Below are 24,954 nucleotides of genomic sequence, written 5' to 3'. Positions count from 1 at the left end.
CTGACCCTCCAACAGTGCCCACTCCGTCAGCATTGACCCTGTGACAGTGCCCACTCCCTCAGCACTGACCCTCCAACAGTGCGGCACTCCCTCAGCACTGACCCTCCATATGTGTGGGACTCCCTCAGCGCTGACCCTCCTACAGTGTCCACTCCCTCAGAGCTGACCCTCAGACAGTGCGGCACTCCCTCAGCACTGACCCTCCGACAGTGCCCACTCTCTCAGCACTGACCCTCCGACAGTGCCCACTCCCTCAGCACTGACCCTCCGACAGTGCGGCGCTCCCTCAGCACTCACCCTCCGACAGTGCGGCACTCCCTCAGCACTGACCCTCCCACAGTGCGGCATTCCCTCAGCACTGACACTGCGACAGTGCCCGCTCCCTCAGCACTGACCCTCCGACAGTGCGGCACTCCCTCAAAACTGACCCTCCGATGTGCGGCACTCCCTCAGCACTGACCCTGCGACAGTGCGGCACTCCCTCAGCACTGATCCTCCGACAGTGCCCACTCCCTCAGCACTGACCCTCCGACAGTGCCCGCTCCCTCAGCACTGACCCTGTGACAGTGCGGCACTCCCTTAGCACTGACCCATTGACAGTGCGGCGCTCCCTCAGCACTGACCCTCCGACAGTGCCCACTCCCTCTGCACTGACCCTCCAACAGTGCCCACTCCCTCAGCATTGACCCTGTGACAGTGCCCACTCCCTCAGCACTGACCCTCCAACAGTGCCCACTCCCTCAGCATTGACCCTGTGACAGTGCGGCACTCCCTCAGCACTGACTCTCCGACTGTGTGTCACTCCCTCAGCACTGACCCTCCGACTGTGTGTCAGTCCCTCAGCACTGACCATCCGACAGTGCGGCACTCCCTCAGCACTGACCCTCCGACAAAGCGGCACTCCCTCAGCACTGACCCTCCGACAGAGCGGCATTCCCTCAGCACTGACCCTCTGACAGTGCCCACTCCCTTAGCACTGACCCTCCGAGAGTGCCCACTCCCTCAGCACTGACCCTCCGACATTGCTGCGCTCCCTCAGCACTGACCCTCCGACAGTGTGGCACTCCCTCAGCACTGACCCTCCGACAGGGCGGCACTCCCTCAGCACTGACCCACCGACAGTGCAGCACTCCCTCAAAACTGACCCTCCGACAGTGCGGCACTCCCACAGCATTGACCCTCCAACAGTGCGGCGCTTCCTCAGCACTGACCCTCCGACAGTGCCCGCTCCCTCAGCGCTGACCCTCCGACAGTGCGGCACTCCCACAGCATTGACCCTCCAACAGTGCGGCGCTTCCTCAGCACTGACCCTCCGACAGTGCCCACTCCCTCAGCACTGACCCTCCGACAGTGCGGCACACCCTCAGCACTGACCCTCCGAAAGAGCGGTATTCCCTCAGCACTGACCCTTCGACAGTGCCCACATCCTCAGAACTGACCCTCCGACAGTGCTCGCTCCCTCCGACAGTGCCCACTCCATCAGCACTGACCCTCCGACAGTGCCCACTCCATCAGCACTGACCCTCCGACAGTGCGGCACTCCCTCAGCACTGACCCTCCGACAGTGCGGCACTCCCTCAGAACTGACCCTCCGACAGTGCGGCACTCCCTCAGAACTGACCCTCCGACAGTGCACACTCCATCAGCACTGACCCTCCGACAGTGCCCACTCCCTCTGCACTGACCCTCCAACAGTGCCCACTCCGTCAGCATTGACCCTGTGACAGTGCCCACTCCCTCAGCACTGACCCTCCAACAGTGCGGCACTCCCTCAGCACTGACCCTCCATATGTGTGGGACTCCCTCAGCGCTGACCCTCCTACAGTGTCCACTCCCTCAGAGCTGACCCTCAGACAGTGCGGCACTCCCTCAGCACTGACCCTCCGACAGTGCCCACTCTCTCAGCACTGACCTTCCGACAGTGCCCACTCCCTCAGCACTGACCCTCCGACAGTGCGGCGCTCCCTCAGCACTCACCCTCCGACAGTGCGGCACTCCCTCAGCACTGACCCTCCCACAGTGCGGCATTCCGTCAGCACTGACACTGCGACAGTGCCCGCTCCCTCAGCACTGACCCTCCGACAGTGCGGCACTCCCTCAAAACTGACCCTCCGATGTGCGGCACTCCCTCAGCACTGACCCTGCGACAGTGCAGCACTCCCTCAGCACTGATCCTCCGACAGTGCCCACTCCCTCAGCACTGACCCTCCGACAGTGCCCGCTCCCTCAGCACTGACCCTGTGACAGTGCGGCACTCCCTTAGCACTGACCCATTGACAGTGCGGCGCTCCCTCAGCACTGACCCTCCGACAGTGCCCACTCCCTCTGCACTGACCCTCCAACAGTGCCCACTCCCTCAGCATTGACCCTGTGACAGTGCCCACTCCCTCAGCACTGACCCTCCAACAGTGCCCACTCCCTCAGCATTGACCCTGTGACAGTGCGGCACTCCCTCAGCACTGACTCTCCGACTGTGTGTCACTCCCTCAGCACTGACCCTCCGACTGTGTGTTAGTCCCTCAGCACTGACTATCCGACAGTGCGGCACTCCCTCAGCACTGACCCTCCGACAAAGCGGCACTCCCTCAGCACTGACCCTCCGACAGAGCGGCATTCCCTCAGCACTGACCCTCTGACAGTGCCCACTCCCTCAGCACTGACCCTCCGTCAGTGCCCACTCCCTCAGCACTGACCCTCCGACATTGCTGCGCTCCCTCAGCACTGACCCTCCGACAGTGTGGCACTCCCTCAGCACTGACCCTCCGACAGGGCGGCACTCCCTCAGCACTGACCCACCGACAGTGCAGCACTCCCTCAAAACTGACCCTCCGACAGTGCGGCACTCCCACAGCATTGACCCTCCAACAGTGCGGCGCTTCCTCAGCACTGACCTTCCGACAGTGCCCGCTCCCTCAGCACTGACCCTGTGACAGTGTGGCGCTCCCTCAGACCTGACCCTCCGACAGTGCGGCACTCCCTAAGCACTGACCCTCCGACAGTGCCCACTCCCTCAGCACTGACCCTCCGACAGTGCGGCACACCCTCAGCACTGACCCTCCGAAAGAGCGGTATTCCCTCAGCACTGACCCTTCGACAGTGCCCACATCCTCAGAACTGACCCTCCGACAGTGCTCGCTCCCTCCGACAGTGCCCACTCCATCAGCACTGACCCTCTGACAGTGCCCACTCCCTCTGCACTGACCCTCCAACAGTGCCCACTCCGTCAGCATTGACCCTGTGACAGTGCCCACTCCCTCAGCACTGACCCTCCGACAGTGCGGCACTCCCTCAGCACTGACCCTCCGATAGTGCCCACTCTCTCAGCACTGACCCTCCGACAGTGCCCACTCTCTCAGCACTGACCCTCCGACAGTGCCTGCTCCCTCAGCACTGACCCTCCAACAGTGCCCACTCCCTCAGCACTGACACTGCGACAGTGCGGTACTCCCTCAGCACTGACCCTCCGACAGTGCTCACTCCCTCAGCACTGACCCTCTGACAGTGCGGCACTCCCTCAGCACTGACCCTCCGACAGTGCCGCACTCCCTCAGCGCTGACCCTCCGACAGTGCCCACTCCCTCAGCACTGATCCTCCGACAGTGCGGCACTCCCTCAGCACTGACCCTCCGACAGTGCCGCACTCCCTCAGCGCTGACCCTCCGACATTGCGGCACTCCCTCAGCACTGACCCTCCGACAGTGCCGCACTCCCTCAGCGCTGACCCTCCGACAGTGCCGCACTCCCTCAGCGCTGACCCTCCGACAGTGCCGCACTCCCTCAGCACTGATCCTCCGACAGTGCTCACTCCCTCAGCACTGACGCTCGGACAATGCAGCAATCCCTCAGCACTGACCCTCCGACAGTGCGGCACTCCCTCAGCACTGACCCTCCGGCAGTGGGCACTCCCTCAGCACTGACCCACCGACAGTGCCTACTCCCTCAGCACTGACCCTCCGACAGTGCCCACTCGCTCAGCACTGACCCTCCGACAGTGCCCACTCCCTCAGCATTGACCCTCCGACAGTGTGGCACTCCCTCAGCACTGACCCTCCGACAGTGCGGCCAATCCCTCAGCACTGACCCTCTGACAGTGCCCACTTCCTCAGCACTGACCCTGTGACAGTGCGGCGCTCCTTTAGCACTGACCCTCCGACAGTGCGGCACTCCCTCAGCACTGACCCTCCGGCAGTGGGCACTCCCTCAGCACTGACCCACCGACAGTGCCTACTCCCTCAGCACTGACCCTCCGACAGTGCCCACTCGCTCAGCACTGACCCTCCGACAGTGCCCACTCCCTCAGCACTGACCCTCCGACAGTGCCCACTCCCTCAGCATTGACCCTCCGACAGTGTGGCACTCCCTCAGCACTGACCCTCCGACAGTGCGGCACTCCCTCAGCACTGACCCTCTGACAGTGCCCACTTCCTCAGCACTGACCCTGTGACAGTGCGGCGCTCCTTTAGCACTGACCCTCCAACAGTGCGGCATTCCCTCAGCACTGAACCTCCGACAGTGCCCACTCCCTCAGCACTGACCCACTGACAGTGCGGCGCTCCCTCAGCACTGACCCTCCGATAGTGCGGCACTCCCTCAGCACTGACCCTCCGACAGTGCGGCACTCCCTCAGCACTGACCCTCCGACAGTGCCCACTCCCTCAGCACTGACCCTCCGACAGTGCGGCGCTCCCTCAGCACTGACCCTCCGATAGTGCGGCACTCCCTCAGCACTGACCCTCCGACAGTGCGGCACTCCCTCAGCACTGACCCTCCGACAGTGCCCACACCCTCATCCCTGACCCTCCGACAGTGCTCGCTCCCTCAGCACTGATCCTCCGACAGTGCCCACTCCGTCAGCACTGACCCTTCGACAGCGCAGCATTCCCTCAGCACTGACCCTCCGACAGTGCGGCATTCCCTCAGCACTGACACTGCGACTGTGCCCACACCCTCATCCCTGGCCCTCCGACAGTGCTCGCTCCCTCAGCACTGATCTTCCGACAGTGCCCACTCCGTCAGCACTGACCCTCCAACAGTGCCCACTCCCTCAGCACTGACCCTCCGACTGTGTGTCACTCCCTCAGCACTGACCCTCCCACTGTGTGTCAGTCTCTCAGCACTGACCATCCGACAGTGCGGCACTCCCTCAGCACTGACCCTCCGACAAAGCGGCACTCCCTCAGCACTGACCCTCCGACAGAGCGGCATTCCCTCAACACTGACCCTCCGACAGTGCGGTGCTCCCTCAGCACTGACCCTCCGACAGTGCGGCGCTCCCTCAGCACTGACCCTCCGACAGTGCGGCACTCCCTCAGCACTGACCGTCCGACAGTGCGGCACTCCCTCAGCACTGACCCTCCGACAGTGCAGCACTCCCTCAGAACTGACCCTCCGACAGTGCGGCACTCCCTCAGAACTGACCCTCCGACAGTGCACACTCCATCAGCACTGACCCTCCGACAGTGCCCACTCCCTCTGCACTGACCCTCCAACAGTGCCCACTCCGTCAGCATTGACCCTGTGACAGTGCCCACTCCCTCAGCACTGACCCTCCAACAGTGCGGCACTCCCTCAGCACTGACCCTCCATATGTGTGGGACTCCCTCAGCGCTGACCCTCCTACAGTGTCCACTCCCTCAGAGCTGACCCTCAGACAGTGCGGCACTCCCTCAGCACTGACCCTCCGACAGTGCCCACTCTCTCAGCACTGACCCTCCGACAGTTCCCACTCCCTCAGCACTGACCCTCCGACAGTGCGGCGCTCCCTCAGCACTCACCCTCCGACAGTGCAGCATTCCCTCAGAATTGACCCTCCGACAGTGCGGCACTGCCTCAGAACTGACCCTCCGACAGTGCGGCACTCCCTCAGAACTGACCCTCCGACAGTGCACACTCCATCAGCACTGACCCTCCGACAGTGCCCACTCCCTCTGCACTGACCCTCCAACAGTGCCCACTCCGTCAGCATTGACCCTGTGACAGTGCCCACTCCCTCAGCACTGACCCTCCAACAGTGCGGCACTCCCTCAGCACTGACCCTCCATATGTGTGGGACTCCCTCAGCGCTGACCCTCCTACAGTGTCCACTCCCTCAGAGCTGACCCTCAGACAGTGCGGCACTCCCTCAGCACTGACCCTCCGACAGTGCCCACTCTCTCAGCACTGACCCTCCGACAGTTCCCACTCCCTCAGCACTGACCCTCCGACAGTGCGGCGCTCCCTCAGCACTCACCCTCCGACAGTGCGGCATTCCCTCAGAATTGACCCTCCGACAGTGCGGCACTGCCTCAGCACTGACCCTCCGACAGTGCGGCATTCCCTCAGCACTGACACTGCGACAGTGCCCGCTCCCTTAGCACTGACCCTCCGACAGTGCCCACTCCCTTAGCACTGACCCTCCGACAGTGCCCACTCCCTCAGCACTGACCCTCCGACAGTGCGGCACTCCCTCAGCACTGACCCTCCGACAGTGCAGCACTCCCTCAAAACTGACCCTCCGACAGTGCAGCATCCCTCAACGCTGACCCTCCGACAGTGCGGCACACCCTCCGCACTGACACTCCAACAGTACCCACTCCCTCAGCACTGACCCTCCGACAGTGTGGCTCTCCCTCTGCACTGACCCTCCAAAAGTGCCCACTCCCTCAGCATTGACCCTGTGACAGTGCCCATTCCCTCAGCACTGACCCTCCAACAGTGCGGCACTCCCTCAGCACTGACCCTCCGACAGTGCAGTGCTCCCTCAGCACTCACCCTCCGATAGTGCGGCGCTCCCACAGCAATGACCCTCCGACAGTGCGGCACTCCCTCAGCACTGACCCTCCCACAGTGCGGCATTCCCTCAGCACTGACACTGCGACAGTGCCCGCTCCCTCAGCACTGACCCTCCGACAGTGCGGCACTCCCTCAAAACTGACCCTCCGATGTGCGGCACTCCCTCAGCACTGACCCTGTGACAGTGCGGCACTCCCTCAGCACTGATCCTCCGACAGTGCCCACTCCCTCAGCACTGATCCTCCGACAGTGCCCACTCCCTCAGCACTGACCCTCCGACAGTGCCCGCTCCCTCAGCACTGACCCTGTGACAGTGCGGCACTCCCTTAGCACTGACCCATTGACAGTGCGGCGCTCCCTCAGCACTGACCCTCCGACAGTGCCCACTCCCTCTGCACTGACCCTCCAACAGTGCCCACTCCCTCAGCATTGACCCTGTGACAGTGCCCACTCCCTCAGCACTGACCCTCCAACAGTGCGGCACTCCCTCAAAACCGACCCTCCGACAGTGCGGCACTCCCTCAGCAGTGACCCTCTGACAGTGCGGCACTTTCTCGGCCCTGACCGTTCGACAGTGCGGCATACCCTCAGAATTGACCCTCCGACAGTGCGGCGCTCCCTCAGCACTGACCCTCCGACAGTGCGGCACTTGCTCAAAAGTGACCCTCCGACAGTGCGGCACTTGCTCAAAAGTGACCCTCCGACAGTGCGGCACTCCCTCGGCACTGATCGTTCAACAGTGCGGCATACCCTCAGAATTGACCCTCCGACAGTGCGGCGCTCCCTCAGCACTGACCCTCTGACATTGCGGCACTCCCTCAGCACTGATCCTCCAACAGTGCGGCACTCCCTCAGCACTGACCCTCCGGCGGTGGGCACTCCCTCAGCACTGACCCTCCGACAGTGCGGCATTCCCTCAGCGCTGACCCTCTGACAGTGCAGCACTCCCTCAGCACTGACCCTCCGACATTGCGGCACTCCCTCAGCACTGATCCTCCGACAGGGCCCACTCCCTAAGCACTGACCCTCCGACAGGGCCCACTCCCTCAGCACTGACCCTCCGACAGTGCCCACTCCCTCAGCACTGATCCTCCGACAGTGCAGCACTCCCTCAGCACTGACCCTCCGACATTGCGGCACTCCCTCAGCACTGATCCTCCGACAGGGCCCACTCCCTAAGCACTGACCCTCCGACAGGGCCCACTCCCTCAGCACTGACCCTCCGACAGTGCCCACTCCCTCAGCACTGACCCTCTGTAAGTGCAGTACGCCCTCAGAACTGACCCTCTGACAGTGCCTGCTCCCTCAGCACTGACCCTCCGACAGTGCTCGCTCCCTCAGCACTGATCCTCTGACAGTGCCCACTCCGTCAGCACTGACCCTTCGACAGTGCCCACTCCCTCAGCACTGACCCTCCGACTGTGTGTCACTCCCTCAGCACTGACCATCCGACAAAAGGGCACTCCCTCAGCACTGACCCTCCGACAGAGCGGCACTCCCTCAGCACTGACCCTCCGACAGTGCGGCACTCCCTCAGCGCTGACACTGTGGCAGTACCCGCTCCCTCAGCACTGATCCTCCGACAGTGCCCACTCCCTCAGCAGTGACCCTCCGACAGTGCAGCACTCCCTCAGCACTGACCCTCCGACATTGCGGCACTCCCTCAGCACTGACCCCCCGACAGTGCCCACTTCCTCAGCACTGACCCTGTGAGAGTGCGGCGCACCTTTAACACTGACCCTCCGACAGTGCAGCACTCCCTCAGCACTGACCCTCCGACAGTGCGGCACTCCCTCAGCGCTGACCCTCCGACAGTGCGGCACTCCCTCAGCACTGACCCTCCGACAGTGCCGCACTCCCTCAAAACTGACCCTCCGACAGTGCAGCATCCCTCAACGCTGACCCTCCGACAGTGCGGCACTCCCTCAGCACTGACCCTCCGACAGTGCGGCATTCCCTCAGCACTGACCCTCCGACAGTTCCCACTCCCTCAGCACTAACCCTCCGACATTGCCCGCTCCCTCAGCGCTGACCCTCCGACAGTGCGGCACTCCCTCAGCACTGACCCTCCGACAGTGCGGCATTCCCTCAGCACTGACACTGCGACAGTGCCCGCTCCCTTAGCACTGACCCTCCGACAGTGCCCACTCCCTCAGCACTGACCCTCCGACAGTGCCCACTCCCTCAGCACTGACCCTCCGACAGTGCGGCACTCCCTCAGCACTGACCCTCCGACAGTGCGGCACTCCCTCAAAACTGACCCTCCGACAGTGCAGCATCCCTCAACGCTGACCCTCCGACAGTGCGGCACTCCCTCAGCACTGACCCTCCGACAGTGCGGCATTCCCTCAGCACTGACCCTCCGACAGTTCCCACTCCCTCAGCACTAACCCTCCGACATTGCCCACTCCCTCAGAACTGACCCTCCGACAGTGCGGCACTCCCTTAGCACTGACCCTTTGACAGTGCGGCTCTCCCTTAGCACTGACCCTCCGACAGTGCCCTCTCCCTCTGCACTGACCCTCCAAAAGTGCCCACTCCCTCAGCATTGACCCTGTGACAGTGCCCATTCCCTCAGCACTGACCCTCCAACAGTGCGGCACTCCCTCAGCACTGACCCTCCGACAGTGCAGTGCTCCCTCAGCACTCACCCTCCGATAGTGCGGCGCTCCCACAGCAATGACCCTCCGACAGTGCGGCACTCCCTCAGCACTGACCCTCCCACAGTGCGGCATTCCCTCAGCACTGACACTGCGACAGTGCCCGCTCCCTCAGCACTGACCCTCCGACAGTGCGGCACTCCCTCAAAACTGACCCTCCGATGTGCGGCACTCCCTCAGCACTGACCCTGTGACAGTGCGGCACTCCCTCAGCACTGATCCTCCGACAGTGCCCACTCCCTCAGCACTGACCCTCCGACAGTGCCCGCTCCCTCAGCACTGACCCTGTGACAGTGCAGCACTCCCTTAGCACTGACCCATTGACAGTGCGGCGCTCCCTCAGCACTGATCCTCCGACAGTGCCCACTCCCTCTGCACTGACCCTCCAACAGTGCCCACTCCCTCAGCATTGACCCTGTGACAGTGCCCACTCCCTCAGCACTGACCCTCCAACAGTGCGGCACTCCCTCAAAACCGACCCTCCGACAGTGCGGCACTCCCTCAGCAGTGACCCTCTGACAGTGCGGCACTCTCTAGGCACTGACCGTTCGACAGTGCGGCATACCCTCAGAATTGACCCTCCGACAGTGCAGCGCTCCCTCAGCCCTGACCCTCCGACAGTGCGGCACTTGCTCAAAAGTGACCCTCCGACAGTGCGGCACTTGCTCAAAAGTGACCCTCCGACAGTGCGGCACTCCCTCAGCACTGATCGTTCAACAGTGCGGCATACCCTCAGAATTGACCCTCCGACAGTGCGGCGCTCCCTCAGCACTGACCCTCCGACAGTGCGGCACTTGCTCAAAAGTGACCCTCCAACAGTGCGGCACTCCCTCAGCACTGACCCTCTGACATTGCGGCACTCCCTCAGCACTGATCCTCCAACAGTGCGGCACTCCCTCAGCACTGACCCTCCGGCAGTGGGCACTCCCTCAGCACTGACCCTCCGACAGTGCGGCATTCCCTCAGCGCTGACCCTCCGACATTGCGGCACTCCCTCAGCACTGACCCTCCGACATTGCGGCACTCCCTCAGCACTGATCCTCCGACAGGGCCCACTCCCTAAGCACTGACCCTCCGACAGGGCCCACTCCCTCAGCACTGACCCTCCGACAGTGCCCACTCCCTCAGCACTGACCCTCCGACAGTGCAGCACTCCCTCAGCACTGACCCTCCGACATTGCGGCACTCCCTCAGCACTGATCCTCCGACAGGGCCCACTCCCTAAGCACTGACCCTCCGACAGGGCCCACTCCCTCAGCACTGACCCTCCGACAGTGCCCACTCCCTCAGCACTGACCCTCTGTAAGTGCAGTACGCCCTCAGAACTGACCCTCTGACAGTGCCTGCTCCCTCAGCACTGACCCTCCGACAGTGCTCGCTCCCTCAGCACTGATCCTCTGACAGTGTCCACTCCGTCAGCACTGACCCTTCGACAGTGCCCACTCGCTCAACACTGACCCTCCAACAGTGCCCACTCCCTCAGCACTGACCCTCCGACTGTGTGTCACTCCCTCAGCACTGACCATCCGACAAAAGGGCACTCCCTCAGCACTGACCCTCCGACAGAGCGGCACTCCCTCAGCACTGACCCTCCGACAGTGCGGCACTCCCTCAGCGCTGACACTGTGGCAGTACCCGCTCCCTCAGCACTGATCCTCCAACAGTGCCCACTCCCTCAGCACTGACCCTCCGACAGTGCAGCACTCCCTCAGCACTGACCCTCCGACATTGCGGCACTCCCTCAGCACTGACCCTCCGACAGTGCCCACTTCCTCAGCACTGACCCTGTGAGAGTGCGGCGCATCTTTAACACTGACCCTCCGACAGTGCAGCACTCCCTCAGCACTGACCCTCCGACAGTGCGGCACTCCCACAGCGCTGACCCTCCGACAGTGCCCACTCCCTCAGCGCTGACCCTCCGACAGTGCGGCACTCCCTCAGCGCTGACCCTCCGACAGTGCGGCACTCCCTCAGCACTGACCCTCCGACAGTGCCGCACTCCCTCAGCGCTGACCCTCCGACAGTGCGGCACTCCCTCAGCACTGACCCTCCGACAGTGCCGCACTCCCTCAGCGCTGACCCTCCGACAGTGCCCACTCCCTCAGCACTGATCCTCCGACAGTGCCCACTCCCTCAGCACTGATCCTCCGACAGTGCAGCACTCCCTCAGCACTGACCCTCCGACATTGCGGCACTCCCTCAGCACTGACCCTCCGGCAGTGGGCACTCCCTCAGCACTGACCCACCGACAGTGCCTACTCCCTCAGCACTGACCCTCCGACAGTGCCCACTCGCTCAGCACTGACCCTCCGACAGTGCCCACTCCCTCAGCATTGACCCTCCGACAGTGTGGCACTCCCTGAGCACTGACCCTCCGACAGTGCGGCACTCCCTCAGCACTGACCCTCTGATAGAGCGGCATTCCCTCAGCACTGACCCTCTGACAGTGCCCACTTCCTCAGCACTGACCCTGTGACAGTGCGGCGCTCCTTTAGCACTGACCCTCCGACAGTGCGGCGCCCCCTCAGCACTGACCCTCCGACAGTACAGCACTTGCTCAAAAGTGACCCTCCGACAGTGCGGCACTTGCTCAAAAGTGACCCTCCGACAGTGCGGCAATCCCTTGGCACTGACCGTTCGACATTGCGGCACTCCCTCAGCACTGATCCTCCGACAGTGCGGCACTCCCTCAGCACTGACCCTCCGGCAGTGGGCACTCCCTGAGCACTGATCCTCCGACAGTGCCCACTCCCTCAGCACTGACCCTCCGACAGGGCCCACTCCCTCAGCACTGACCCTCCGACAGTGCCCACTCCCTCAGCACTGACCCTCCGACAGTGCGGTGCTCCCTCAGCACTGACCCTCCGACAGTGCGGCACTCCCTCAGCACTGACCCTCCAACAGTGCGGCGCTCCCTCAGCACTGACCCACCGACAGTGCGGCACTCCCTCAGCACTGACCCTCCAACAGTGCCCACTCCCTCAGCACTGACCATCCGACAAAGCGGAACTCCCTCAGCACTGACCCTCCGACAGTGCCCACTCCCTCAGCACTGACCCTCCGACAGTGCGGCACTCCCTCAGCACTGACCCTCCGACAGAGCGGCATTCCCTCAGCACTGACACTGTGGCAGTACCCGCTCCCTCAGCACTGACTCTCCGACAGTGCAGCACTCCCTCAGCACTGACCCTCCGACATTGCGGCACTCCCTCAGCACTGACCCTCCGGCAGTGGGCACTCCCTCAGCATTGATCCTCCGACAGTGCCCACTCCCTCAGCACTGACCCTCCGACAGTGCCCACTCGCTCAGCACTGACCCTCCGACAGTGCCCACTCCCTCAGCACTGACCCTCCGACAGTGCCCGCTCCCTCAGCAATGACCCTCCGACAGTGCGGCGCTCCCTCAGCACTGACCCTCCGACAGTGCGGCGCTCCCTCAGTACTGACCCTCCGACAGCGCGGCACTCCCTCAGCACTGACCCTCCGACAGCGCGGCACTCCCTCAGCACTGACCCTCCGACAGTGCGACACACCCTCAGCACTGCCCCTCCAACAGTGTGGCACTCCCTCAGCACTCACCCTCCGACAGTGCGGCACTCCCTCAGCACTGACCCTCCGACAGTGCGGCACTCCCTCAGCACTGACCCTCCGACAGTGTGGCACTCCCTCAGCACTGACCCTCCGACAGTGCAGCGCTCCCTCAGAACTGACCCTCCGACAGTGCGGCATTCCCTCAGCACTGACCCTCCGAAAGTGCGGCGCTCCCTCAGCACTGACCCTCCGATAGTGCGGCACTCCCTCAGCACTGACCCTCCGACAGTGCGGCACTCACTCAGAACTGACCCTCCGACAGTGCGGCATTCCCTCAGCACTGACCCTCCGACAGTGCGGCGCTCCCTCAGCACTGACCCTCCGATAGTGCGGCACTCCCTCAGCACTGACCCTCCGACAGTGCGGCACTCCCTCAGCACTGACCCTCCGACAGTGCCCACACCCTCATCCCTGACCCTCCGACAGTGCTCGCTCCCTCAGCACTGATCCTCCGACAGTGCCCACTCCGTCAGCACTGACCCTTCGACAGCGCAGCATTCCCTCAGCACTGACCCTCCGACAGTGCGGCATTCCCTCAGCACTGACACTGCGACTGTGCCCACACCCTCATCCCTGACCCTCCGACAGTGCTCGCTCCCTCAGCACTGATCTTCCGACAGTGCCCACTCCGTCAGCACTGACCCTCCAACAGTGCCCACTCCCTCAGCACTGACCCTCCGACTGTGTGTCACTCCCTCAGCACTGACCCTCCCACTGTGTGTCAGTCTCTCAGCACTGACCATCCGACAGTGCGGCACTCCCTCAGCACTGACCCTCCGACAAAGCGGCACTCCCTCAGCACTGACCCTCCGACAGAGCGGCATTCCCTCAACACTGACCCTCCGACAGTGCGGTGCTCCCTCAGCACTGACCCTCCGACAGTGCGGCGCTCCCTCAGCACTGACCCTCCGACAGTGCGGCACTCCCTCAGCACTGACCGTCCGACAGTGCGGCACTCCCTCAGCACTGACCCTCCGACAGTGCAGCACTCCCTCAGCGTTGACCCTCCGACAGTGCGGCACTCCCTCAGCACTGACCCTCCAACAGTGCGGCGCTCCCTCAGCACTGACCCACCGACAGTGCGGCACTCCCTCAGCACTGACCCTCCAACAGTGCCCACTCCCTCAGCACTGACCATCCGACAAAGCGGAACTCCCTCAGCACTGACCCTCCGACAGTGCCCACTCCCTCAGCACTGACCCTCCGACAGTGCGGCACTCCCTCAGCACTGACCCTCCGACAGAGCGGCATTCCCTCAGCACTGACACTGTGGCAGTACCCGCTCCCTCAGCACTGACTCTCCAACAGTGCAGCACTCCCTCAGCACTGACCCTCCGACATTGCGGCACTCCCTCAGCACTGACCCTCCGGCAGTGGGCACTCCCTCAGCATTGATCCTCCGACAGTGCCCACTCCCTCAGCACTGACCCTCCGACAGTGCCCACTCGCTCAGCACTGACCCTCCGACAGTGCCCACTCCCTCAGCACTGACCCTCCGACAGTGCCCGCTCCCTCAGCAATGACCCTCCGACAGTGCGGCGCTCCCTCAGCACTGACCCTCCAACAGTGCGGCACTCCCTCAGCACTGACCCTCCATATGTGTGGGACTCCCTCAGCGCTGACCCTCCTACAGTGTCCACTCCCTCAGAGCTGACCCTCAGACAGTGCGGCACTCCCTCAGCACTGACCCTCCGACAGTGCCCACTCTCTCAGCACTGACCCTCCGACAGTTCCCACTCCCTCAGCACTGACCCTCCGACAGTGCGGCGCTCCCTCAGCACTCACCCTCCGACAGTGCGGCATTCCCTCAGAATTGACCCTCCGACAGTGCGGCACTGCCTCAGCACTGACCCTCCGACAGTGCGGCATTCCCTCAGCACTGACACTGCGACAGTGCCCGCTCCCTTAGCACTGACCCTCCGACAGTGCCCACTCCCTTAGCACTGACCCTCCGACAGTGCCCACTCCCTCAGCACTGACCCTCCGACAGTGCGGCACTCCCTCAGCACTGACCCTCCGACAGTGCAGCACTCCCTCAAAACTGACCCTCCGACAGTGCAGCATCCCTCAACGCTGACCCTCCGACAGTGCGGCACACCCTCCGCACTGACACTCCAACAGTACCCACTCCCTCAGCACTGACCCTCCGACAGTGTGGCTCTCCCTCTGCACTGACCCTCCAAAAGTGCCCACTCCCTCAGCATTGACCCTGTGACAGTGCCCATTCCCTCAGCACTGACCCTCCAACAGTGCGGCACTCCCTCAGCACTGACCCTCCGACAGTGCAGTGCTCCCTCAGCACTCACCCTCCGATAGTGCGGCGCTCCCACAGCAATGACCCTCCGACAGTGCGGCACTCCCTCAGCACTGACCCTCCCACAGTGCGGCATTCCCTCAGCACTGACACTGCGACAGTGCCCGCTCCCTCAGCACTGACCCTCCGACAGTGCGGCACTCCCTCAAAACTGACCCTCCGATGTGCGGCACTCCCTCAGCACTGACCCTGTGACAGTGCGGCACTCCCTCAGCACTGATCCTCCGACAGTGCCCACTCCCTCAGCACTGATCCTCCGACAGTGCCCACTCCCTCAGCACTGACCCTCCGACAGTGCCCGCTCCCTCAGCACTGACCCTGTGACAGTGCGGCACTCCCTTAGCACTGACCCATTGACAGTGCGGCGCTCCCTCAGCACTGACCCTCCGACAGTGCCCACTCCCTCTGCACTGACCCTCCAACAGTGCCCACTCCCTCAGCATTGACCCTGTGACAGTGCCCACTCCCTCAGCACTGACCCTCCAACAGTGCGGCACTCCCTCAAAACCGACCCTCCGACAGTGCGGCACTCCCTCAGCAGTGACCCTCTGACAGTGCGGCACTTTCTCGGCCCTGACCGTTCGACAGTGCGGCATACCCTCAGAATTGACCCTCCGACAGTGCGGCGCTCCCTCAGCACTGACCCTCCGACAGTGCGGCACTTGCTCAAAAGTGACCCTCCGACAGTGCGGCACTTGCTCAAAAGTGACCCTCCGACAGTGCGGCACTCCCTCGGCACTGATCGTTCAACAGTGCGGCATACCCTCAGAATTGACCCTCCGACAGTGCGGCGCTCCCTCAGCACTGACCCTCTGACATTGCGGCACTCCCTCAGCACTGATCCTCCAACAGTGCGGCACTCCCTCAGCACTGACCCTCCGGCGGTGGGCACTCCCTCAGCACTGACCCTCCGACAGTGCGGCATTCCCTCAGCGCTGACCCTCTGACAGTGCAGCACTCCCTCAGCACTGACCCTCCGACATTGCGGCACTCCCTCAGCACTGATCCTCCGACAGGGCCCACTCCCTAAGCACTGACCCTCCGACAGGGCCCACTCCCTCAGCACTGACCCTCCGACAGTGCCCACTCCCTCAGCACTGATCCTCCGACAGTGCAGCACTCCCTCAGCACTGACCCTCCGACATTGCGGCACTCCCTCAGCACTGATCCTCCGACAGGGCCCACTCCCTAAGCACTGACCCTCCGACAGGGCCCACTCCCTCAGCACTGACCCTCCGACAGTGCCCACTCCCTCAGCACTGACCCTCTGTAAGTGCAGTACGCCCTCAGAACTGACCCTCTGACAGTGCCTGCTCCCTCAGCACTGACCCTCCGACAGTGCTCGCTCCCTCAGCACTGATCCTCTGACAGTGCCCACTCCGTCAGCACTGACCCTTCGACAGTGCCCACTCCCTCAGCACTGACCCTCCGACTGTGTGTCACTCCCTCAGCACTGACCATCCGACAAAAGGGCACTCCCTCAGCACTGACCCTCCGACAGAGCGGCACTCCCTCAGCACTGACCCTCCGACAGTGCGGCACTCCCTCAGCGCTGACACTGTGGCAGTACCCGCTCCCTCAGCACTGATCCTCCGACAGTGCCCACTCCCTCAGCAGTGACCCTCCGACAGTGCAGCACTCCCTCAGCACTGACCCTCCGACATTGCGGCACTCCCTCAGCACTGACCCCCCGACAGTGCCCACTTCCTCAGCACTGACCCTGTGAGAGTGCGGCGCACCTTTAACACTGACCCTCCGACAGTGCAGCACTCCCTCAGCACTGACCCTCCGACAGTGCGGCACTCCCTCAGCGCTGACCCTCCGACAGTGCGGCACTCCCTCAGCACTGACCCTCCGACAGTGCCGCACTCCCTCAAAACTGACCCTCCGACAGTGCAGCATCCCTCAACGCTGACCCTCCGACAGTGCGGCACTCCCTCAGCACTGACCCTCCGACAGTGCGGCATTCCCTCAGCACTGACCCTCCGACAGTTCCCACTCCCTCAGCACTAACCCTCCGACATTGCCCGCTCCCTCAGCGCTGACCCTCCGACAGTGCGGCACTCCCTCAGCACTGACCCTCCGACAGTGCGGCATTCCCTCAGCACTGACACTGCGACAGTGCCCGCTCCCTTAGCACTGACCCTCCGACAGTGCCCACTCCCTCAGCACTGACCCTCCGACAGTGCCCACTCCCTCAGCACTGACCCTCCGACAGTGCGGCACTCCCTCAGCACTGACCCTCCGACAGTGCGGCACTCCCTCAAAACTGACCCTCCGACAGTGCAGCATCCCTCAACGCTGACCCTCCGACAGTGCGGCACTCCCTCAGCACTGACCCTCCGACAGTGCGGCATTCCCTCAGCACTGACCCTCCGACAGTTCCCACTCCCTCAGCACTAACCCTCCGACATTGCCCACTCCCTCAGAACTGACCCTCCGACAGTGCGGCACTCCCTTAGCACTGACCCTTTGACAGTGCGGCTCTCCCTTAGCACTGACCCTCCGACAGTGCCCTCTCCCTCTGCACTGACCCTCCAAAAGTGCCCACTCCCTCAGCATTGACCCTGTGACAGTGCCCATTCCCTCAGCACTGACCCTCCAACAGTGCGGCACTCCCTCAGCACTGACCCTCCGACAGTGCAGTGCTCCCTCAGCACTCACCCTCCGATAGTGCGGCGCTCCCACAGCAATGACCCTCCGACAGTGCGGCACTCCCTCAGCACTGACCCTCCCACAGTGCGGCATTCCCTCAGCACTGACACTGCGACAGTGCCCGCTCCCTCAGCACTGACCCTCCGACAGTGCGGCACTCCCTCAAAACTGACCCTCCGATGTGCGGCACTCCCTCAGCACTGACCCTGTGACAGTGCGGCACTCCCTCAGCACTGATCCTCCGACAGTGCCCACTCCCTCAGCACTGACCCTCCGACAGTGCCCGCTCCCTCAGCACTGACCCTGTGACAGTGCAGCACTCCCTTAGCACTGACCCATTGACAGTGCGGCGCTCCCTCAGCACTGATCCTCCGACAGTGCCCACTCCCTCTGCACTGACCCTCCAACAGTGCCCACTCCCTCAGCATTGACCCTGTGACAGTGCCCACTCCCTCAGCACTGACCCTCCAACAGTGCGGCACTCCCTCAAAACCGACCCTCCGACAGTGCGGCACTCCCTCAGCAGTGACCCTCTGACAGTGCGGCACTCTCTAGGCACTGACCGTTCGACAGTGCGGCATACCCTCAGAATTGACCCTCCGACAGTGCAGCGCTCCCTCAGCCCTGACCCTCCGACAGTGCGGCACTTGCTCAAAAGTGACCCTCCGACAGTGCGGCACTTGCTCAAAAGTGACCCTCCGACAGTGCGGCACTCCCTCAGCACTGATCGTTCAACAGTGCGGCATACCCTCAGAATTGACCCTCCGACAGTGCGGCGCTCCCTCAGCACTGACCCTCCGACAGTGCGGCACTTGCTCAAAAGTGACCCTCCAACAGTGCGGCACTCCCTCAGCACTGACCCTCTGACATTGCGGCACTCCCTCAGCACTGATCCTCCAACAGTGCGGCACTCCCTCAGCACTGACCCTCCGGCAGTGGGCACTCCCTCAGCACTGACCCTCCGACAGTGCGGCATTCCCTCAGCGCTGACCCTCCGACATTGCGGCACTCCCTCAGCACTGACCCTCCGACATTGCGGCACTCCCTCAGCACTGATCCTCCGACAGGGCCCACTCCCTAAGCACTGACCCTCCGACAGGGCCCACTCCCTCAGCACTGACCCTCCGACAGTGCCCACTCCCTCAGCACTGACCCTCCGACAGTGCAGCACTCCCTCAGCACTGACCCTCCGACATTGCGGCACTCCCTCAGCACTGATCCTCCGACAGGGCCCACTCCCTAAGCACTGACCCTCCGACAGGGCCCACTCCCTCAGCACTGACCCTCCGACAGTGCCCACTCCCTCAGCACTGACCCTCTGTAAGTGCAGTACGCCCTCAGAACTGACCCTCTGACAGTGCCTGCTCCCTCAGCACTGACCCTCCGACAGTGCTCGCTCCCTCAGCACTGATCCTCTGACAGTGTCCACTCCGTCAGCACTGACCCTTCGACAGTGCCCACTCGCTCAACACTGACCCTCCAACAGTGCCCACTCCCTCAGCACTGACCCTCCGACTGTGTGTCACTCCCTCAGCACTGACCATCCGACAAAAGGGCACTCCCTCAGCACTGACCCTCCGACAGAGCGGCACTCCCTCAGCACTGACCCTCCGACAGTGCGGCACTCCCTCAGCGCTGACACTGTGGCAGTACCCGCTCCCTCAGCACTGATCCTCCAACAGTGCCCACTCCCTCAGCACTGACCCTCCGACAGTGCAGCACTCCCTCAGCACTGACCCTCCGACATTGCGGCACTCCCTCAGCACTGACCCTCCGACAGTGCCCACTTCCTCAGCACTGACCCTGTGAGAGTGCGGCGCATCTTTAACACTGACCCTCCGACAGTGCAGCACTCCCTCAGCACTGACCCTCCGACAGTGCGGCACTCCCACAGCGCTGACCCTCCGACAGTGCCCACTCCCTCAGCGCTGACCCTCCGACAGTGCGGCACTCCCTCAGCGCTGACCCTCCGACAGTGCGGCACTCCCTCAGCACTGACCCTCCGACAGTGCCGCACTCCCTCAGCGCTGACCCTCCGACAGTGCGGCACTCCCTCAGCACTGACCCTCCGACAGTGCCGCACTCCCTCAGCGCTGACCCTCCGACAGTGCCCACTCCCTCAGCACTGATCCTCCGACAGTGCCCACTCCCTCAGCACTGATCCTCCGACAGTGCAGCACTCCCTCAGCACTGACCCTCCGACATTGCGGCACTCCCTCAGCACTGACCCTCCGGCAGTGGGCACTCCCTCAGCACTGACCCACCGACAGTGCCTACTCCCTCAGCACTGACCCTCCGACAGTGCCCACTCGCTCAGCACTGACCCTCCGACAGTGCCCACTCCCTCAGCATTGACCCTCCGACAGTGTGGCACTCCCTGAGCACTGACCCTCCGACAGTGCGGCACTCCCTCAGCACTGACCCTCTGATAGAGCGGCATTCCCTCAGCACTGACCCTCTGACAGTGCCCACTTCCTCAGCACTGACCCTGTGACAGTGCGGCGCTCCTTTAGCACTGACCCTCCGACAGTGCGGCGCCCCCTCAGCACTGACCCTCCGACAGTACAGCACTTGCTCAAAAGTGACCCTCCGACAGTGCGGCACTTGCTCAAAAGTGACCCTCCGACAGTGCGGCAATCCCTTGGCACTGACCGTTCGACATTGCGGCACTCCCTCAGCACTGATCCTCCGACAGTGCGGCACTCCCTCAGCACTGACCCTCCGGCAGTGGGCACTCCCTGAGCACTGATCCTCCGACAGTGCCCACTCCCTCAGCACTGACCCTCCGACAGGGCCCACTCCCTCAGCACTGACCCTCCGACAGTGCCCACTCCCTCAGCACTGACCCTCCGACAGTGCGGTGCTCCCTCAGCACTGACCCTCCGACAGTGCGGCACTCCCTCAGCACTGACCCTCCAACAGTGCGGCGCTCCCTCAGCACTGACCCACCGACAGTGCGGCACTCCCTCAGCACTGACCCTCCAACAGTGCCCACTCCCTCAGCACTGACCATCCGACAAAGCGGAACTCCCTCAGCACTGACCCTCCGACAGTGCCCACTCCCTCAGCACTGACCCTCCGACAGTGCGGCACTCCCTCAGCACTGACCCTCCGACAGAGCGGCATTCCCTCAGCACTGACACTGTGGCAGTACCCGCTCCCTCAGCACTGACTCTCCGACAGTGCAGCACTCCCTCAGCACTGACCCTCCGACATTGCGGCACTCCCTCAGCACTGACCCTCCGGCAGTGGGCACTCCCTCAGCATTGATCCTCCGACAGTGCCCACTCCCTCAGCACTGACCCTCCGACAGTGCCCACTCGCTCAGCACTGACCCTCCGACAGTGCCCACTCCCTCAGCACTGACCCTCCGACAGTGCCCGCTCCCTCAGCAATGACCCTCCGACAGTGCGGCGCTCCCTCAGCACTGACCCTCCGACAGTGCGGCGCTCCCTCAGTACTGACCCTCCGACAGCGCGGCACTCCCTCAGCACTGACCCTCCGACAGCGCGGCACTCCCTCAGCACTGACCCTCCGACAGTGCGACACACCCTCAGCACTGCCCCTCCAACAGTGTGGCACTCCCTCAGCACTCACCCTCCGACAGTGCGGCACTCCCTCAGCACTGACCCTCCGACAGTGCGGCACTCCCTCAGCACTGACCCTCCGACAGTGTGGCACTCCCTCAGCACTGACCCTCCGACAGTGCAGCGCTCCCTCAGAACTGACCCTCCGACAGTGCGGCATTCCCTCAGCACTGACCCTCCGAAAGTGCGGCGCTCCCTCAGCACTGACCCTCCGATAGTGCGGCACTCCCTCAGCACTGACCCTCCGACAGTGCGGCACTCACTCAGAACTGACCCTCCGACAGTGCGGCATTCCCTCAGCACTGACCCTCCGACAGTGCGGCGCTCCCTCAGCACTGACCCTCCGATAGTGCGGCACTCCCTCAGCACTGACCCTCCGACAGTGCGGCACTCCCTCAGCACTGACCCTCCGACAGTGCCCACACCCTCATCCCTGACCCTCCGACAGTGCTCGCTCCCTCAGCACTGATCCTCCGACAGTGCCCACTCCGTCAGCACTGACCCTTCGACAGCGCAGCATTCCCTCAGCACTGACCCTCCGACAGTGCGGCATTCCCTCAGCACTGACACTGCGACTGTGCCCACACCCTCATCCCTGACCCTCCGACAGTGCTCGCTCCCTCAGCACTGATCTTCCGACAGTGCCCACTCCGTCAGCACTGACCCTCCAACAGTGCCCACTCCCTCAGCACTGACCCTCCGACTGTGTGTCACTCCCTCAGCACTGACCCTCCCACTGTGTGTCAGTCTCTCAGCACTGACCATCCGACAGTGCGGCACTCCCTCAGCACTGACCCTCCGACAAAGCGGCACTCCCTCAGCACTGACCCTCCGACAGAGCGGCATTCCCTCAACACTGACCCTCCGACAGTGCGGTGCTCCCTCAGCACTGACCCTCCGACAGTGCGGCGCTCCCTCAGCACTGACCCTCTGTTCTAAAAAATTCTCAAGGTCAGGTTCGTAGGAGAGTAGTCTGACACAGAACAAACGACCAAGAGGCGAGACTGCTAGAATATGGGCATTTTATTCCCCGCAGTGTCGCACAACGGGTCTGGTTTATGCTCACTCTACATGTTACAAAAACTGGGAGCCGTCAGTTCTTGTAGAGCGGTTGCCAACAACCCACGCTCGGCGGTTAAACGTAACCCCGGAGCAGACTCACCGAACTGGAGACTTTTCCAGCTTTTTATTCTTTTCCAGATATAAACATTCATGTGAACAGCAGAGCAAGGCTAAAAAACACATTCCATTCTGGTTACATACAGATAAGAAGATTCACACGGGACTAAGCAACACCTCCATTCCGGTTAGATTCACACATGTATTGGGACATAATTTTTAACCGTTTCACCACATTCCACTGCTTGGAATTTTACACCACATTCCACTGCTTGGCCCAATACATGTGTTACATTATGCAATTCGTTTCAGTTAATTTCAGTTCAGTCAATTCAGTGTAGTTCAATTCAGCTCAGTTCAGGTCTATTCAGTTCAATTCAATTGTGTTCAATTCAGTTCCGTCCATTTCAATTCAATTTAGCTCAGTTCCATTTTGTTCCGTTCAATTTGATTCACTTCAGTTCCACTCAGTTCAGTTCAGTTCAATCCCATTCAATTCTGTTAACTCCGCTTCAGCCTTTTGGACATGCCCACATCCTCCGCTGTACCCCAGGCAAGGGGTTCTTCGGCAGGACTGGGATCCTTTCTCAAACAAACTGCCACGTACATGCCCACATCCATGCCATCCCGGGACGGTCGGGACCTCCACAGTTTGTTCTTCTGGTTTCTTAGTCGTTTTCCAAAACATTGTTCTGTATCAAAATCTCTCCTCAATTGCGATTGATCCTGCCCGACTACGCCAAATGTTTTAAAAAATTCTCAAGGTCAGGTTCGTAGGAGAGTAGTCTGACACAGAACAAACGACCAAGAGGCGAGACTGCTAGAATATGGGCATTTTATTCCCCGCAGTGTCGCACAACGGGTCTGGTTTATGCTCACTCTACATGTTACAAAAACTGGGAGCCGTCAGTTCTTGTAGAGCGGTTGCCAACAACCCACGCTCGGCGGTTAAACGTAACCCCGGAGCAGACTCACCGAACTGGAGACTTTTCCAGCTTTTTATTCTTTTCCAGATATAAACATTCATGTGAACAGCAGAGCAAGGCTAAAAAACACATTCCATTCTGGTTACATACAGATAAGAAGATTCACACGGGACTAAGCAACACCTCCATTCCGGTTAGATTCACACATGTATTGGGACATAATTTTTAACCGTTTCACCACATTCCACTGCTTGGAATTTTACACCACACCCTCCGACAGTGCGGCACTCCCTCAGCACTGACCGTCCGACAGTGCGGCACTCCCTCAGCACTGACCCTCCGACAGTGCAGCACTCCCTCAGCGTTGACCCTCCGACAGTGCGGCACTCCCTCAGCACTGACCCTCCAACAGTGCGGCGCTCCCTCAGCACTGACCCACCGACAGTGCGGCACTCCCTCAGCACTGACCCTCCAACAGTGCCCACTCCCTCAGCACTGACCATCCGACAAAGCGGAACTCCCTCAGCACTGACCCTCCGACAGTGCCCACTCCCTCAGCACTGACCCTCCGACAGTGCGGCACTCCCTCAGCACTGACCCTCCGACAGAGCGGCATTCCCTCAGCACTGACACTGTGGCAGTACCCGCTCCCTCAGCACTGACTCTCCAACAGTGCAGCACTCCCTCAGCACTGACCCTCCGACATTGCGGCACTCCCTCAGCACTGACCCTCCGGCAGTGGGCACTCCCTCAGCATTGATCCTCCGACAGTGCCCACTCCCTCAGCACTGACCCTCCGACAGTGCCCACTCGCTCAGCACTGACCCTCCGACAGTGCCCACTCCCTCAGCACTGACCCTCCGACAGTGCCCGCTCCCTCAGCAATGACCCTCCGACAGTGCGGCGCTCCCTCAGCACTGACCCTCCGACAGTGCGGCGCTCCCTCAGTACTGACCCTCCGACAGCGCGGCACTCCCTCAGCACTGACCCTCCGACAGCGCGGCACTCCCTCAGCACTGACCCTCCGACAGTGCGACACACCCTCAGCACTGCCCCTCCAACAGTGTGGCACTCCCTCAGCACTCACCCTCCGACAGTGCGGCACTCCCTCAGCACTGACCCTCCGACAGTGCGGCACTCCCTCAGCACTGACCCTCCGACAGTGTGGCACTCCCTCAGCACTGACCCTCCGACAGTGCAGCGCTCCCTCAGAACTGACCCTCCGACAGTGCGGCATTCCCTCAGCACTGACCCTCCGAAAGTGCGGCGCTCCCTCAGCACTGACCCTCCGATAGTGCGGCACTCCCTCAGCACTGACCCTCCGACAGTGC

The 24,954-nt window shown here is 62.4% G+C and overlaps 1 protein-coding gene and 1 pseudogene across 1 annotated transcript in view; both read left to right on the top strand.

The window, feature by feature from the left end:
- The window catches only part of sardh (sarcosine dehydrogenase), a 229,547-nt gene that overhangs the window by 52,602 nt on the left and 151,991 nt on the right, over nucleotides 1–24,954 (top strand). The window lies entirely within an intron of this gene.
- Nucleotides 1–24,954, top strand: part of LOC148146082 (uncharacterized) — a 59,947-nt pseudogene that overhangs the window by 9,582 nt on the left and 25,411 nt on the right.

The sequence above is a fragment of the Chiloscyllium plagiosum genome, unplaced genomic scaffold (assembly GCF_037043375.1).
Source record: "Chiloscyllium plagiosum isolate Xiang-an unplaced genomic scaffold, Cpla_swu_hap1 HiC_scaffold_21, whole genome shotgun sequence".
In the NCBI taxonomy this organism is placed as follows: domain Eukaryota; kingdom Metazoa; phylum Chordata; class Chondrichthyes; order Orectolobiformes; family Hemiscylliidae; genus Chiloscyllium; species Chiloscyllium plagiosum.
This window is presented reverse-complemented; position numbering and strand designations above follow the sequence as displayed.